We start from the raw sequence: 14,742 nt of genomic DNA on the forward strand, positions 1-14,742 counted from the left end.
AGGTTATTTCTTAGAAATAACACAGAGAGTCCACAATTTAAAGTATGAAATTGTAATAAATCAATATATTTGTTATTCTGATGCTGAGCCAGTGCTACTGGTCTTACCATAGCAATATCTGACAGGTAAAACAATGTTACATGGTATGGTAAATAAAAATAAAGCTTGAAACCATGTGTCCAGGGTTTCTGCATCAAAATTATTTCTGAGATAAGATGAATTAGGCTCTGTCTTCTAATTTCTGAAATAATAAGGTATTAGCTATAGAGATAGCTTTGAAACGCCATGTATGGCTGATTCTCAGTAGAATTACCAGACATTAATTATATAGTGAAATTAATTGAGCTCAATAACTCTTTTTTGTTTGTTTGTTTGCTTGCTTGCTTTTTTTGCTTTTGCTTTTGTTTTGTTTTGTTTTGTTTTGTTTTTTTGTTTTTCGAGACAGAGTTTCTCTGTAGCCCTGGCTGTCCTGGAACTCACTTTGTAGACCAGGCTGGCCTTGAACTCAGAAATCCACCTGCCTCTGCCTCCCAAGTGCTAGGTTTAAAGGTGTGCTCCACCACACCCGGCTGAGCTCAATGACTCTTGATCACCAAACTTCAGTGAAAAATAACCAGAGATTCCATGACACTAGAGAAATCTGTCCACATTTAAACATCAACAGATACCCAGTATAAATTTTGAAAAAAAAAAAAAGAAAAAGAAAAGAAAAGAAAAGAAAAGGAAAGGAAAGAAAAGGAAAGAAAAGAAAAGCAAGGATGGAGGCACAGCTCCATGCTATTGCCCAAAAGAGATGAGGAGTTCCCTTATGTTTTATGAATAAGAAGTCAGGTAAGATCAGCTCCTTTTTGGTCACATTATAGAAAAGTATGTCACAGAGAGCCAGCATGGAGCATAACTGGAGTCTAGTGGGTACCTTACCAAAAAAAAAAAAAAATAAGAAAAGAAAGCAGGATTAAGAGAAAACAAAGGGCTGTATGGTAATAAGGATGTACATCTGAGAGCTTGTCTATAAGCTTCTCAGAGAGTCACAGTTTTATGTTTCGCAGTAGTCGTGGCTCTTATATTATAAAGGTTACTAAGAAACACTCTCAGTCTCAATTTCTCATTTTTCTATATGTTTTAAGTTTTATTCTTCTGCTAATATATCTGTTTTTAATTATATGTATTATTTGTACTTTTATCATACATGCATACAATGCAATCTGGTTATGGTTATACACACACACACACAGATTCACACACATATATACATAAAATCTGTAAGTGAAGGCACAGTGAAAACACAAAATCTGATCAGTCCATTAGTAGGATATACAGTTTATTGGGTATATACAAACTGCCAGCCACCTCAGAAAGTAGAGAGTGACTGCTTATGGGAAAACCTTTGCCAGTTGTATTGGGTAGGAGGTAGATGGAAATGCCCTGCTCAGAAGACTGTTGGGTGATGAGCATTGGAAGTCTGATCCATTGGAAGCTGTTAATTGGGAACTAGATGCCCTTGCCTGAGCTAGGTGATCATTATGGGCACATAAGAGAGGTAGTAAACAGAAACCAGCCCTAAGACTTCCCAGAGGAATGATGCGATTATTTCTCTTTTTACCCAATGGCAATCCTTCTATTTCCTATATCATAATCCTGCCTGGGTAAGACACAGGCAGTCATCTTAGGACATTTTCTAAGCACTACCATTGGGGGATTCTTTTTAGAATAAACATTAGTTTTGTTGACTCTTTCCTCTCCTATATATGTCTTTTTGGTTTTTGACTCATTGAGTTGAGCCAGAGTCATCCAATAAAGCCTGGTAGGTTCAGCAGTGAGTGAACATCTGAACATGCTGACTAATCCTCCCCCAGAATAGTTCTGAAGCCAATAATTAAACAATCTATGACTGTGTCTTATCAGGCCCATCCTCGAACTAATCCAGTACAGGCAGCCACAGTTACTATACATTCATGTTTGCAATGGTTGTGTCTAGCTCTAAGGACATTGTTTTGTTGCCCTTCTTCCTTCCCTATCTTCTGGCTCTTACAATCTCTTAGCTCTTTCTTCTGCAATATTTGCTGAGCTTTAGTGCTGTGACTATATAGATTCTATTTATGGTTGACTACACAACCATCCTTTATTCTTAGACCTGGACAGCTAAGAGCTTTTATTCACATAGCTCGTTGTAAAGAGAAGCTTCCATGATTTGCATGTGTCTGTGGGTATCAACAAAAATGTACATAAGAAAGTTACACTCAGTCAATTTAGCTGAAAAATAGTATTAAGACTTCCTCTAGGCCTTTGATCTTCCCAGCCATGGGTTCCTAATAGATCTAACAATACTAGACTTAGGACTAAACCTCAAGGTTAACTAGAGAGTGCTTGGTTGTTCCCATAGTAGTTGTACCAATATCACAAGAGTAGGTACATCTTGTGTAGTATCTTGTTATTAGATTTCATCAAGTTCACAGCTAGATTACACACTGCTTTCCTTTCTCCTCATGAGCCTGAGACACACCTCCAGGAATCATGAGAAGTTATACAGCAGGCCAAATACCACCTTGTTATTATTAGTGTGATTGTATGATGGCTCCAGGGATCCCTTGGATTTGATTACAATCTGATAAAATAAAATAAAATAAAATAAAAGCCACTAAGGATTATTTTTTTCACTTTAAATTGGGTTTCAGATGAGAGTTCTACACAAATGCCAGTTTTCAACTGGCAACTGGGAAAGAACTTAAGCAAATATGATAATGTTGGAATTTTGGATTCTCCACTGGTGAGTCTCTTCAACCACACTGCAAAATGAGAGGCCCCATTCCATTGAAAAGCCCCCATAACTTCCCCCATCTCAGTTTCATCAGATAGAAATTCCACAATTTATGGATTTATACTAGATTTGTAGTTATTTCAAAGAAAATGACAATGACATAGAATCATAAACTACCACCTGAATGTTACATAAAGGCTTGTAGAAAGAGAAATCTCTCTTCTGGATGTCAGGAGAGTGATGTTCATAGTTATAAATGGGTATAGAGGGCAGAGTCAATTTGAAATTTGATTTTCAGTTAGTCAGGTGAAAATAATCCTTTCACCCTCGTCAGCAATGCTGGTTGTCTCATTTAAAAACACCTTTATTAAGACTTAAAAAAAAAAAAACAGGGACTGAATTTTAGATATCTTCTATCCAGGAATATAAATGGCAAAGAAACTGCATCACCTTAAACACTCTAGACAAATACTGAAATTTGTTAACAATGCATTGCTTTCTCTCTTTGGCAAATAGAAATCTTCTAATGCTAATTTTTGATATTTCTTTGAAATTCAAGAAACTATGGCTTGGCACTCAAAGCTCTGTGTTCCCACATGTTGGGGTCAGTGAGGAGGGTCCCCTACCTGGATAAATTATTTCTTCAAGTTGAAAATGTTTAAAAGGAAAATGCCTCATTTGCAACTTGTCATTTGGGGACAAAGCGCTAATCTTGTAAGAGATTTCTTTGAAGGAGAATGTAAATGCAGCAGGAAGCTCTTTAGCAAAGGTGGTGAAATTGTTAATGTAATTGGAATCTATGAGGAATTAAACATGTAGTTAGTATGAACATACTACTTACCGGCTCTCTGTGAGTGACTGCAAATAAGATTTCATAATATGGATTTCAACAAGTAATGGTTATTTCAAAACAATAGTTTTAATAACAGTGATTTAGAAACATCAGGAAAAAGGAGAGACAGAGAGACAGAGAGACAGAGACAGAGACAGAGAGAGAGACAGAGACAGAGAGACAAAGAGGTGGTGAGGGAGAGAGAGAGACACACAGAGACAGAGACACACAGAGACAGAGACACACGGAGACAGAGACACAGAGACAGAGACACAGAGACAGAGGCACAGATAGAGACAGACACACACACACACAGAGAATTACTTTCTGATTCAGTGTTTGTGTAAGCTCTTGAATCCTTTGAAAAAGCCAATTCCTTCAGATTTTTGTCTCCTCATTGTTTTAAGTGATTAATGACATCAGCATCTTGAGGCACTTAACCCTATTGGTATCCAAAAACTTAAGTCTATGACTTGCTCTAGAAACTAGATGAAAAACAATGCTGGAAAGATAGGAAGGTTATTTGAATCAAAATAGCTACACCAAGACCAAGAAAAGCTGCTTCTTTGCTGTTCTTTTTAAAATTATTTTGAGAAGTGACAGATGTCAGGAGTGGGCACAGATCGAATCTGCCTTCATCAATGGTAATCTGATTGATAAATTCACAGTTGGTTGAGATCTCTCTTCTGAGAGAGCTAGGCAATAGGTGGACTTTTATCATGAGGACCCTGTAGAGGAACCAGTAAGAAATACTGTTAAATATTAAAACACAACCTGGAAAACATCAGTGAATATTAGCTGCTTTCCATATCACACCCAGTGTTGTTTCCTCTCAGCTGATTTCCATCATCTTCTCCTTTCCTCACATTTACTGCCTTTAACTTTGAGTAGATATTATATACCTAGGTGTCAGAAAGTTGGCTCCACTCAGTCCCTTCTTCCAGACTTGCCGAAGGCATTTTAATTTATAATTGTAAGTGGCACACTTGTCACGTATTTTCTCATTTAAGGAGAGGTGATTTTTGCCTCTGGCTTTCCAACAGGCATTTTCTTAGCCACTGTGTAGCTTTCTTTTGAAATGGCTGGTGATAAAAACATCTGTAAGCAGAAAAGACAGCTAGGAGTCGAGTTTTGACAGGGAATCTTTCCTCCTATGGTGTCCATAAAGACAAAAAGCTTTGCAACTGCAAAATTAGTTGAATGAAAAGGGACCATTTATGTCTCAGCAGGTCTAAGAGAATAAGAATTATCCAGGAAGTTTTCCCCCTCAAATAATTTTCTTCAAGTGAGCTCTTGGAAAATATTATAAAGGAGTTGGAGGACATCTTGTGTTAAGCATTTCATATATCACAGTGGGTGTAAACAGGGTGTTTTTCTTAGGTACATCATTTGAGAGGTGAATATAATCAGCGTGAAAAATGAGCAGGATGTTCTAGAAACATGGGACTAAGGAGGTATGAATGATTCGTAGTACATCTCCCTTTATTTACTGTTGCATTATTGTAACATTCTGTTTGGAATACTCAATTTAAATTAGTGAGTAGCCTTCTTTAATATCTTGAATATACTTTATTAGCAAAAGTTTCTAGAGTAATATACAGAGCTGGTTGTCTGATGAGAGCATGAATGCTGTGCAAAAGTTAAAATTCTACAAATCTAGACTCTAATTATAGTTCATCTTGAGCTAACTTGGGCTAACCTCACTAAATGGCCATTTATTCTTTTTCTCTGTAGGTAATCTAACATCTGTGTGTGTGTGTTTTGTACCGATCATTTGAAATTATTATTTCCCATGAACTGGAAAGGTAAGGACATTATTGGAAAACATATAGATCCCATAGCAGAGGTTTCTCTGCTTGCCTATAATTGGTTTACCGTATTAACTCAACAATTCTTTTTAAAAGTGTTTTGATTCATGCTGCTCTGTTTGTGTCCTAGAGAACCTTCATTAAATCATTACTCTGTTGGGAAGTAGAATTTTGGATAATCTGAATCTGTGGTTTTGGGTCATAGTTATTCCTATTGGACTCCAGAAGCAACTCTCTCATCGTCTTTGTAGTAAAAGCTGTTCTGTATTGATGCTTCTTGTTACTGTCCAGTTTCTTCTCATCTAAAATGAGGTGCACATGGGCTTTACCTCAGAGCTTTACAAAGACTGTGGTGCACAATGACAGGAATAAAAAGGAACTAAACTCATTAATATAGAAACTATATATGGTTGGATTTCAAGATACTATCCAAGGCATGAAAATTGAATGGATTATTTGAAACGTTAAGCCAGAAGAGTTAATATCTACACCTTACTTATTGACCCTGTCATTATTTTGTTTTCCTTTCCAATGTTATTGTCAAAAGTATATTTTCACGTAATAAGAGAGGAAAGGAGGAAAGAGGGGATGGAGGGAAGAAGGAATGAGGAGAGGGAGGAAATTTTCATGTAACAAATAATTTTCAGGTTCCTCCATGATCATGTGGTGAAACAATTCATATTTAGAGCAAAATCATATGTAACATTATAGGTATTGAGGAACAATTAATATAATAAGAATTAAGTTGTGTTCTGTCTCTCTTTTTAACTTGATAAACAAAATCTGAGGAGAGTGTGTTTGTCAACTCCAGAGTCCAAAAACAGAACAAAACCAAAATAACAATAACAAGAGTTAACAAAACTGAGATGCTAAGCCAACAAAGAGAAAAGGTTTCTTTAGAGTCAGAGTTTAGACTGTCAGGATCCATAGCTGTTTGGGGCATGCTGGTCTTTGGTGAGGTAAGGCATCACTTAATGGTGGGGAGCATGTAGGAGGGCAAAGTAGATGGCAATAAAGGAAGAGCCATTCTTCCCTTCAAAAGCCTTCTGTCAATGAACTGAAGACCTTCTATTCTAGGCCATACATCTCAAAGTCTACAGTGATTTCCAACAGGGTTAAGCTTACAGCCTTGTTAAGGCATTGGTCTCTAAGAGACATCCCAGGTCTCACTGAAAGAGTCTATACACACCATTAGAAAGATCTGTAGGCATTATCAGTCAACATTATTTCTGTTCTCCATGAAAAACATCCATACATGTTCAGCAATTGGCTAAGCTTGTTTCTCTTTGGGTTACCTAATTTCACTCACTTTTTGAATATTCTTCCTTTCTCCCTGCTTCTTCCCTTGCACATCTCTGACAGTCTTATACCCACTAGAAGCTGATGACCTGTTAGTGAGAGAAGTCTGACATTTGAACTAACCTGGAAGGACATGTACAGTGTCTCTTATAAAGCATACTTATCAGTCTGTTTCTAAAACCAAGATCCTATTTCTAAACAAACTTCCGTTCAGGTTTACTTCTTTTTCTTCTAAGATCAGCAGCAGTCAGGACAACAACCTGACTGTGAGTTATTTGATGTAATCCTAATTTGTCTTACAGGTATTGCAACATCCTCTTTCTCCTATGGCCAAGTCATTGTTTAGCCTTCTCTTTAGTCTCACGTAAGATCTCCAGAGTTCTGCTTAGGTGAACACCATTCCTCAGTCCTGTTTATATCATATAGATTTTTTTCTTTATTGTGCAACAATGGCACACAGTTTGCATGATGTTCCAGGCTGGGTTGGCATGTACAATGATTTAGGATTTGAAGTACACCACTCCAAGCTTCTTTGGTGTTAAAGTCATCACTGAGGTATCATCGGTTAATCTTCTGTGCTTGCCTATATAAGTAACATGTGACTTATCTCATGATGGAGCTTTCAACACATTTTCTTTGTTCTGTGTATAATATGGTGGGAGATGTTTCTTTTTCTGGTTCTGTCCACATAATTTGATATTCTGAGAATTTTACACCTGTATGGGGATTCCCTTCTGTAGTTTTGGAAAACTTTCTATTGTGAGTCTACTAAAGATATGTAGTATCTTTGGTCTGGAATATCCTCTTTCTACATGGATCATTAATAGATCTGGGGTTGTCATGATGATCCAAAAGTCATGAATAGTCAGCTCTTTAAGTTTATAACTTTGGCATTTACTTTGACTGAACCATTCATCTAACACCCACCAAAAATTTCTCTGTTTTATTTTAGTCCTGACATCACATCTTATATATATTTCTGTGGTGCTTTGCACTCAGTCCTAATTATTGACTTGTTGAATTTTTCCAATTCCAGCTTATTGCAGTTTGAGTTTATATTTCTATCTCTCTACTGAATTCCTTTATCATATCTTGAATTGTCTTTATTATTTCACTCAGCTGTTTGTGTTTTCTTGAGGCTTGTTAAGAAATTTAACGTGTCTTTAGGTTCACTGGTGTGTTATTTGTATTTTTGAACTTCTGAAATTTCTTTTATTGGATATTTTCTTTATTTGCATTTCAAATGTTAACCCTTTCCTGGTTTCCCCTCCGAAAAACACCCTCCCTGCTTACCAACCAACCAACCCCCACTTCCAGGCCCTGGCATTCCCCCAAATTGTGGCATACCACCTTCATAGGACAAAGGGCCTCTCCTCCCATTGATGACTAACTAGGCCATCCTCTACTGCATATGCAGCAGGAGCCATGAGTCCTGCCCTGTGTGCTCTTTGGTTGGTGGTTTGGTCCCTGGAAGCTCTGGGGATCCTGGCTAGTTGATATTGTAGTTCCTCCTATGGGGCTGCAAACCCCTTCAGATCCTTGGGTCCTTTCTCTAGCTCCTTCATTGGGGATCCTATGCTCAGTCCAATGGATGGCTGTGAGCATCCACCTCTGTATTTGTGAGGCACTGGCAGAGCCTCTCAAGAGAGAGATATACTAGGCATCCACAACAGTGTCTGTTGTTGGTGACTGTAAATGGGATGGATCCCCAGGTGAGTCAGTCTCTAGATGGTCATTTCTTCAGTCTCTATTCCACACTTTGTCTCTGTAAGCCCTTCCATGGGTGTTTTGTTCCCCTGTTCTAAGATGGATAGAAGTATCCACATGTTTTAACATATTTATAACTGTTCATTTCAATTTTGTGTTTTCAGATTCATTTAAGTGGTTGTTGGGGAGCATTATTTTAAGACTGGTGATCTTTTAAAGGGAACATACCATCTAAGGTTTATATATATATATATATATATATATATATATATATATATATATATATATTGCTTGTGTTTACTAGATAAAACCTGTAACAATGGAGTTGGCTAGTTCATTGTTTCCATTTGAGTTTACAGCCAATGAGTAGTTAGATACCATACTATTGCTCTACAAAGACATTATGACTGAAGCAATGCTTTAGAAAAAGAAACTTTCAACTGGGAGAAAATTTAAAATTTTAGAGGTATACTCTAGGGTTATCATATCAAGACACTGACAGGAGTGTAGCTAAGAACTTCACATCCAGATTCACAGACAGCACACACACACACACACACACACACACACACACACACACACACATGCACACGCACATGCACACGTACATGTACACACACACATGTACATACACACACACACACACACACACACACAGACACACACATACTCAGAGAGACAGACAGAGACAGAGAAGAGACAGACAGAGACAGACAGAGACAGACAGAGACAAAGAGATGTTTGAAACTTCAAAGCCTATGCTTAGTGACCTTCTTCCTCCAAGGACATATCTATTCCATCAGATGGAAACTAAGCATGTAAATCTATGAGCCTCTGGGACCATTTCCATGCAAACCAAGACAGTGAGTTTGGTTCTATTGTTAGTACCACTCTAACTTTACTGGTTATGGATCAGGTAGTGAGTGCTTGAAGCTCAGTCTTTTCATCAGTTGGCTTTGACTTACTAATGGGAAGAGTAGGTTATTCCAATTCTTTGATTATTGAGGTGTCACAGCATTATTACAAAGACTTATATGGATTTTTTGGGTAAGGTACAAGGATAACCAGTTGGAAAAGGCTAAGTACTTCTTTAAAAGATGGCTCTGTATGACACTGTTTAGGTAAGATTCCCATGCAGCCAACACAGTGATCAGAGTTGAGGGGTCTTACCACTGAGGGTTTTGTGCTTGGCTGCTTGCAAAATAATATGTCAAATACTCACCATTTTCTGTAAATTTCTATAGTGCTTCATTCCTCCTAGATGGTGCAGTACTCTTTTTACATGGGTATTTTGTGACTTATATGGGAATAAATAATGTAGATAAAAAAATTCCTTATCATCACTTTTTATATGGGAAGGTAGAGAATAATGAAAGGTAATAATTTTAAGGGTTTTTTTTTTCCCATGCTTTGTATAAGAAGTCTTGGTTCCAATGATCAACCTTGAGAAAGGGAAATCCTAGTTTTATGGATTGCCCAAGGAGAGAATGGAACATGAGAGGCATGACAGAGAAAGCTTGCTCTGCAGCTTTCATCTAGGCCCATATCTTGAGAGAACTCATTTCCATGCTCTGATTTCCATTTTTCCTCAAGTCATGTGTGCTCCTCTTGACAGCACGCAGAAAGCCCAGTTTACAGAAACTTTACCTGTTCACCTTGTGAGCACTGTATTTGATCCTATTGACACCCAGTCTGTCTTAGACAAAAGGAAGAAAAAAAAAAGAAGAGGTAAAAAAAGAGTGAGAAGTAAGAATAAAAGACCAAAGAAGGAAATTCTCTGGTTACATAATTCTGATGTTGTAATTTTATTTTATTTAAATGCAAAGCAAGTCAGTAGACTCAGCTGTTGAAATTCATACTTGCTCTGTGTGTGACCTTGGGTAAGTTTTCTGTTATACTGGTCATTAGTCGCTGCGTCTGTAGGGAAAAAACAAAGCCAAACAAAACAAAACAAAAAAACAGAATAAGTATCTGCTATCATATAAACCTCTTACCATTAATAATGGTTGCTACAGGTCTGTTGGTCAATAGATTATCTTATTTTTGTCATTACGATTAATAATAAATAAAGTTAAAAATACCCTTTACTGTGTTTACCATCACCTCTGTGTGCTCCCCTCTATTTTTGACCACAGAAATAATCCTTTTGCTTATGTGGGAATTTTTAAAGAAGAAACAAGGTTCTCGTGCAGCATGAGAATGGGGGTGCGAGGGGCATGTGCTTGCATGCATGCTCTCTTAACATAGTCAGTAATTACCATGGCTGTTCTAGGTGCTTGAGTTTTACTTCTGGGAATAAAATGTTGTACACCAAAGTCTCTAGCTGAGCACTTAACATGCACATGGCACGAATTTAAACCAATAAACATAAAGTGAATAAAGCGGTAATGATTCAATAATGGCTGTGTTATTTTTTATGATTATATTAGTACCACATAAATGTCAAACCACTACAGAGGAGAGTGGTGCTCATTCTTACTGTGTGCCTTTTTAAGATTCCCTACTTGTATTGAAAATGCCCAAGGACACAGGAGAGACTGTTTATATGAGAGTACTTTCTGTGAGGGTACAGGTAGAAACAGAAACAAGACAGGCAGACACAGAATAAAATGTTTATACAGACTATCATGAATATTAATTTGAAGCATAGTGGTTAACAAAAGAAGAAGAAGTCATAGACAGAATTATTGAATAATGCATTCTAAGATATGTGCATATGAAAGATAAGAACATTGTCTCTCAAGCCGGGCATGGTGGCACATACCTGTAATCCCAGCACTCAGGAGGCAGAAGCAGGCAGATTTCTGAGTTCAAGGCCAGCCTGGTCTACAAAGGGAGTTCCAGGACAGCCAGGGCTACACAGAGAAACTCTGTCTCAAAAAAGAAAAACAAACAAACAAACAAACAAACATTGTCTCATGCTTGTAATTATAAACATGGGGGCGTGGCAAAAGAAACCGAAGTGTTCAAGATCATCCAGAGTTCAAGACTGTCCTGTGATTCCCGAGATTCTAGCAAGACAAACAACCTAAAACAATAGTTGAATGTAAAAAGTAATTATAAAGTATACACATACTGACTACTACTGAATATTTGGGGCTATTTTTTGCAATATAAAAACTGGTAATTATAGTAAAAAAACAATAATCAGATGTTAATTGTGTTAATATTTTTAAAGTAAATATTTTTATATAAATAGGTCTATATTATGTATTTATATGAATTATATTATCACATGTTTATGTATTTATATATAAAATAAATAACATAAAGAGTATATATAAGTATATACCTATATTTTATATATTGTTATACAATTGGTTCTCAAACAGTTTTGAGAAATATGAGATAATCCTTTCCCAGACTTTAATGATATAAAGCAATTTGAAATCCGTCAATGTAATCCATTATATAAATAAACTCAAAGACAAAAACCACATGACAATTTCATTAGATGCGGAAAAAGCATTCCTCAAGATCCACCACCCATTCATGATAAAAGTCTTGGAAAGATCAGGAATTCAAGGCCCATACCTAAACATGATAAAAGCAATCTACAGCAAACCAGTAGCCAACATCAAAGTAAATGGTGAGAAGCTGGAAGCAATCACACTAAAATCAGGGATTAGACAAGGCTGTCTACTTGCTCCCTACCTATTCAACATTGTACTTGAAATGCTAGCCAGAGCAATTCAACAACAAAAGGAGATCAAGGGGATACAAATTGGAAAAGATGAAGTCAAAACATCACTCTCTGCAGATGATATGATAGTATATATAAATGACCCTAAAAATTCCACCAGAGAACTCCTAAACCTGATAAACAGCTTCGGTGAAGTAGCTGGACATAAAATAAACTCAAACAAGTCAATGGCCTTTCTCTACACAAAGAATAAACAGGCTGAAAAAGAAATTGGGGAAACAACACCCTTCTCAATAGTCACAAATAATATAAAATATCTTGGTGTGAATCTAACTAAGGAAGTGAAAGATCTCTATGATAAAAACTTCAAGTCTGTGAAGAAAGAAATTAAAGAATATCTCAGAAGATGGAAAGATCTCCCATGCTCATGGAGTGGCAGGATCAACATTGTAAAAATGACTATCTTGCCAAAAGCAATCTACAGATTCAATGCAATCCCCATCAAAATTCCAACTCAATTCTTCAGTGAATTAGAAAGAGCAATCTGCAAATTCATCTGGAATAACAAAAAACCTAGGATAGCAAAAAATCTTCTCAAGGATAAAAGAACCTCTGGTGGAATCACCATGCCTGACCTAAAGCTTTACTACAGGGCAATTATGATAAAAACTGCATGGTACTGGTATAGTGACAGACAAGTAGACCAATGGAATAGAATTGAAGACCCAGAAATGAACCCACACAACTATGGTCACTTGATCTTTGACAAGGGAGCTAAAACCATCCAGTGGAAAAAAGACAGCATTTTCAACAAATAATGCTGGCACAACTGGTTATTATCATGTAGAAGAATGTGAATTGATCCATTCCTATCTCCTTGTACTAAGGTCAAATCTAAGTGGATCAAGGAACTTCACATAAAACCAGAGACACTGAAACTTATAGAGGAGAAAGTGGGGAAAAGCCTTGAAGATATGGGCACAGGGGGAAATTCCTGAATAGAACAGCAATGGCTTGTGCTGTAAGATCGAGAATTGATAAATGGGACCTCATGAAACTGCAAAGCTTCTGCAAGGCTAAAGACACTGTCAATAAGACAAAAAGGCCACCAACAGATTGGGAAAGGATCTTTACCTATCGTAAATCAGATAGGGGACTAATATCCAATATATAAAAAGAACTCAAGAGGGTGGACTCCAGAAAATCAAATAACCCCATTACAAAATGGGGCTCAGAGCAAAACAAAGAATTCTCACCTGAGGAATATCGAATGGCTGAAAAGCACCTGAAAAAATGTTCAACATCCTTAATCATCAGAGATGATGCAAATCAAAACAACCCTGAGATTCGATCTCACACCAGTCAGAATGGCTAAGATCAAATATTCAGGTGACAGCAGATGCTGGCTAGGATGTGGAGAAAGAGGAACACTCCTCCATTGTTGATGGGATTGCAAGCTTGTACAACCACTCTGGAAATCAGTCTGGCGTTTCCTCAGAAAATTGGACATAGTACTACCCAAGGATCCAGCAACACCTCTCCTGGGCATATATCCAGAAGATGTCCAAACCTGTAGGAAGGACACATGCTCCACTATGTTCATAGCAGCCTTATTTATAATAGCCAGAAGCTGGAAAGAACCCAGATGCCCCTCAACAGAGGAATGAATACAGAAAATGTGGTACATTTACACAATGGAGTACTACTCAGCTATTAAAAGGAATGAATTTATGAAATTCCTAGGCAAATGGTTGGACCTGGAGGGCATCATCCTGAGTGAGGTAACACAATCACAAAAGAACTCAAATGATATGTACTCACTGATAAGTGGATATTAGCCCAGAAACTTAGTATACCCAAGATATAAGATACAATTTGCAAAACACATGAAACTGAAGCAGAATGAAGACCAAAGTGTGGACACTTTACCCCTTCTTAGAATTGGAAACAATCACCCATGGAAGGAGTTACAGAGATAAAATATGGAGCTGAGACAAAAAGATGGACTATCTAGAAATTGCCATATCCAGGGATCCATCCCATAATCAACCTCCAAACACTGACACCATTGCATACACTAGCAAGCTTTTGCTGAAAGAATCGTGATATAGCTGTCTCTTGTGAGACTAGGCCAGGGCCTAGCAAACACAGAAGTGGATGCTCACAGTCAGCAATTGGATGGATCACAGGGCCCCCAATGGAGAAGCTAGAGAAAGTATCCAAGCCGGTAAGGAGATCTGCAACCCTGTAGGTGGAACAACAATATGACCTAACCAGTACCCCAGAGCTCTTGACTCTAGCTGCATATGTATCAAAAGATGGCCTAGTCGTCCATCACTGGGAAGAGAGGCCCATTGGACTTGCAAACTTTATATGGGTAGGGAAGTGTGAGGGAGGGTATGGGGGACTTTTGGGATAGCACTGGAAATGTAATTGAGGAAAATATGTAATAAAAATATTATAAATAAATAAATAAAGCAGTTTCAATATCATATCTATTTTATTGAAAAAAGATTATTTCCTAGTATAATATATTCTGATTATAGCTTTCTCTCTTCACTCCTTCTTGTTCCTCTTCATGTCCCCATCCCTTCCCTCCAGATCTACTCTGTTTCCGTATCTGATTAAATAGAACAGAGAACAAGCTTCTAAGGAGTAACACCCAAATGACAGAATAAAATATATAATAAAATAT

Source organism: Mus caroli, unplaced genomic scaffold (assembly GCF_978045245.1).
Source record: "Mus caroli unplaced genomic scaffold, Mus_caroli_1 scaffold_10, whole genome shotgun sequence".
Taxonomy (NCBI): Eukaryota; Metazoa; Chordata; class Mammalia; order Rodentia; family Muridae; genus Mus; species Mus caroli.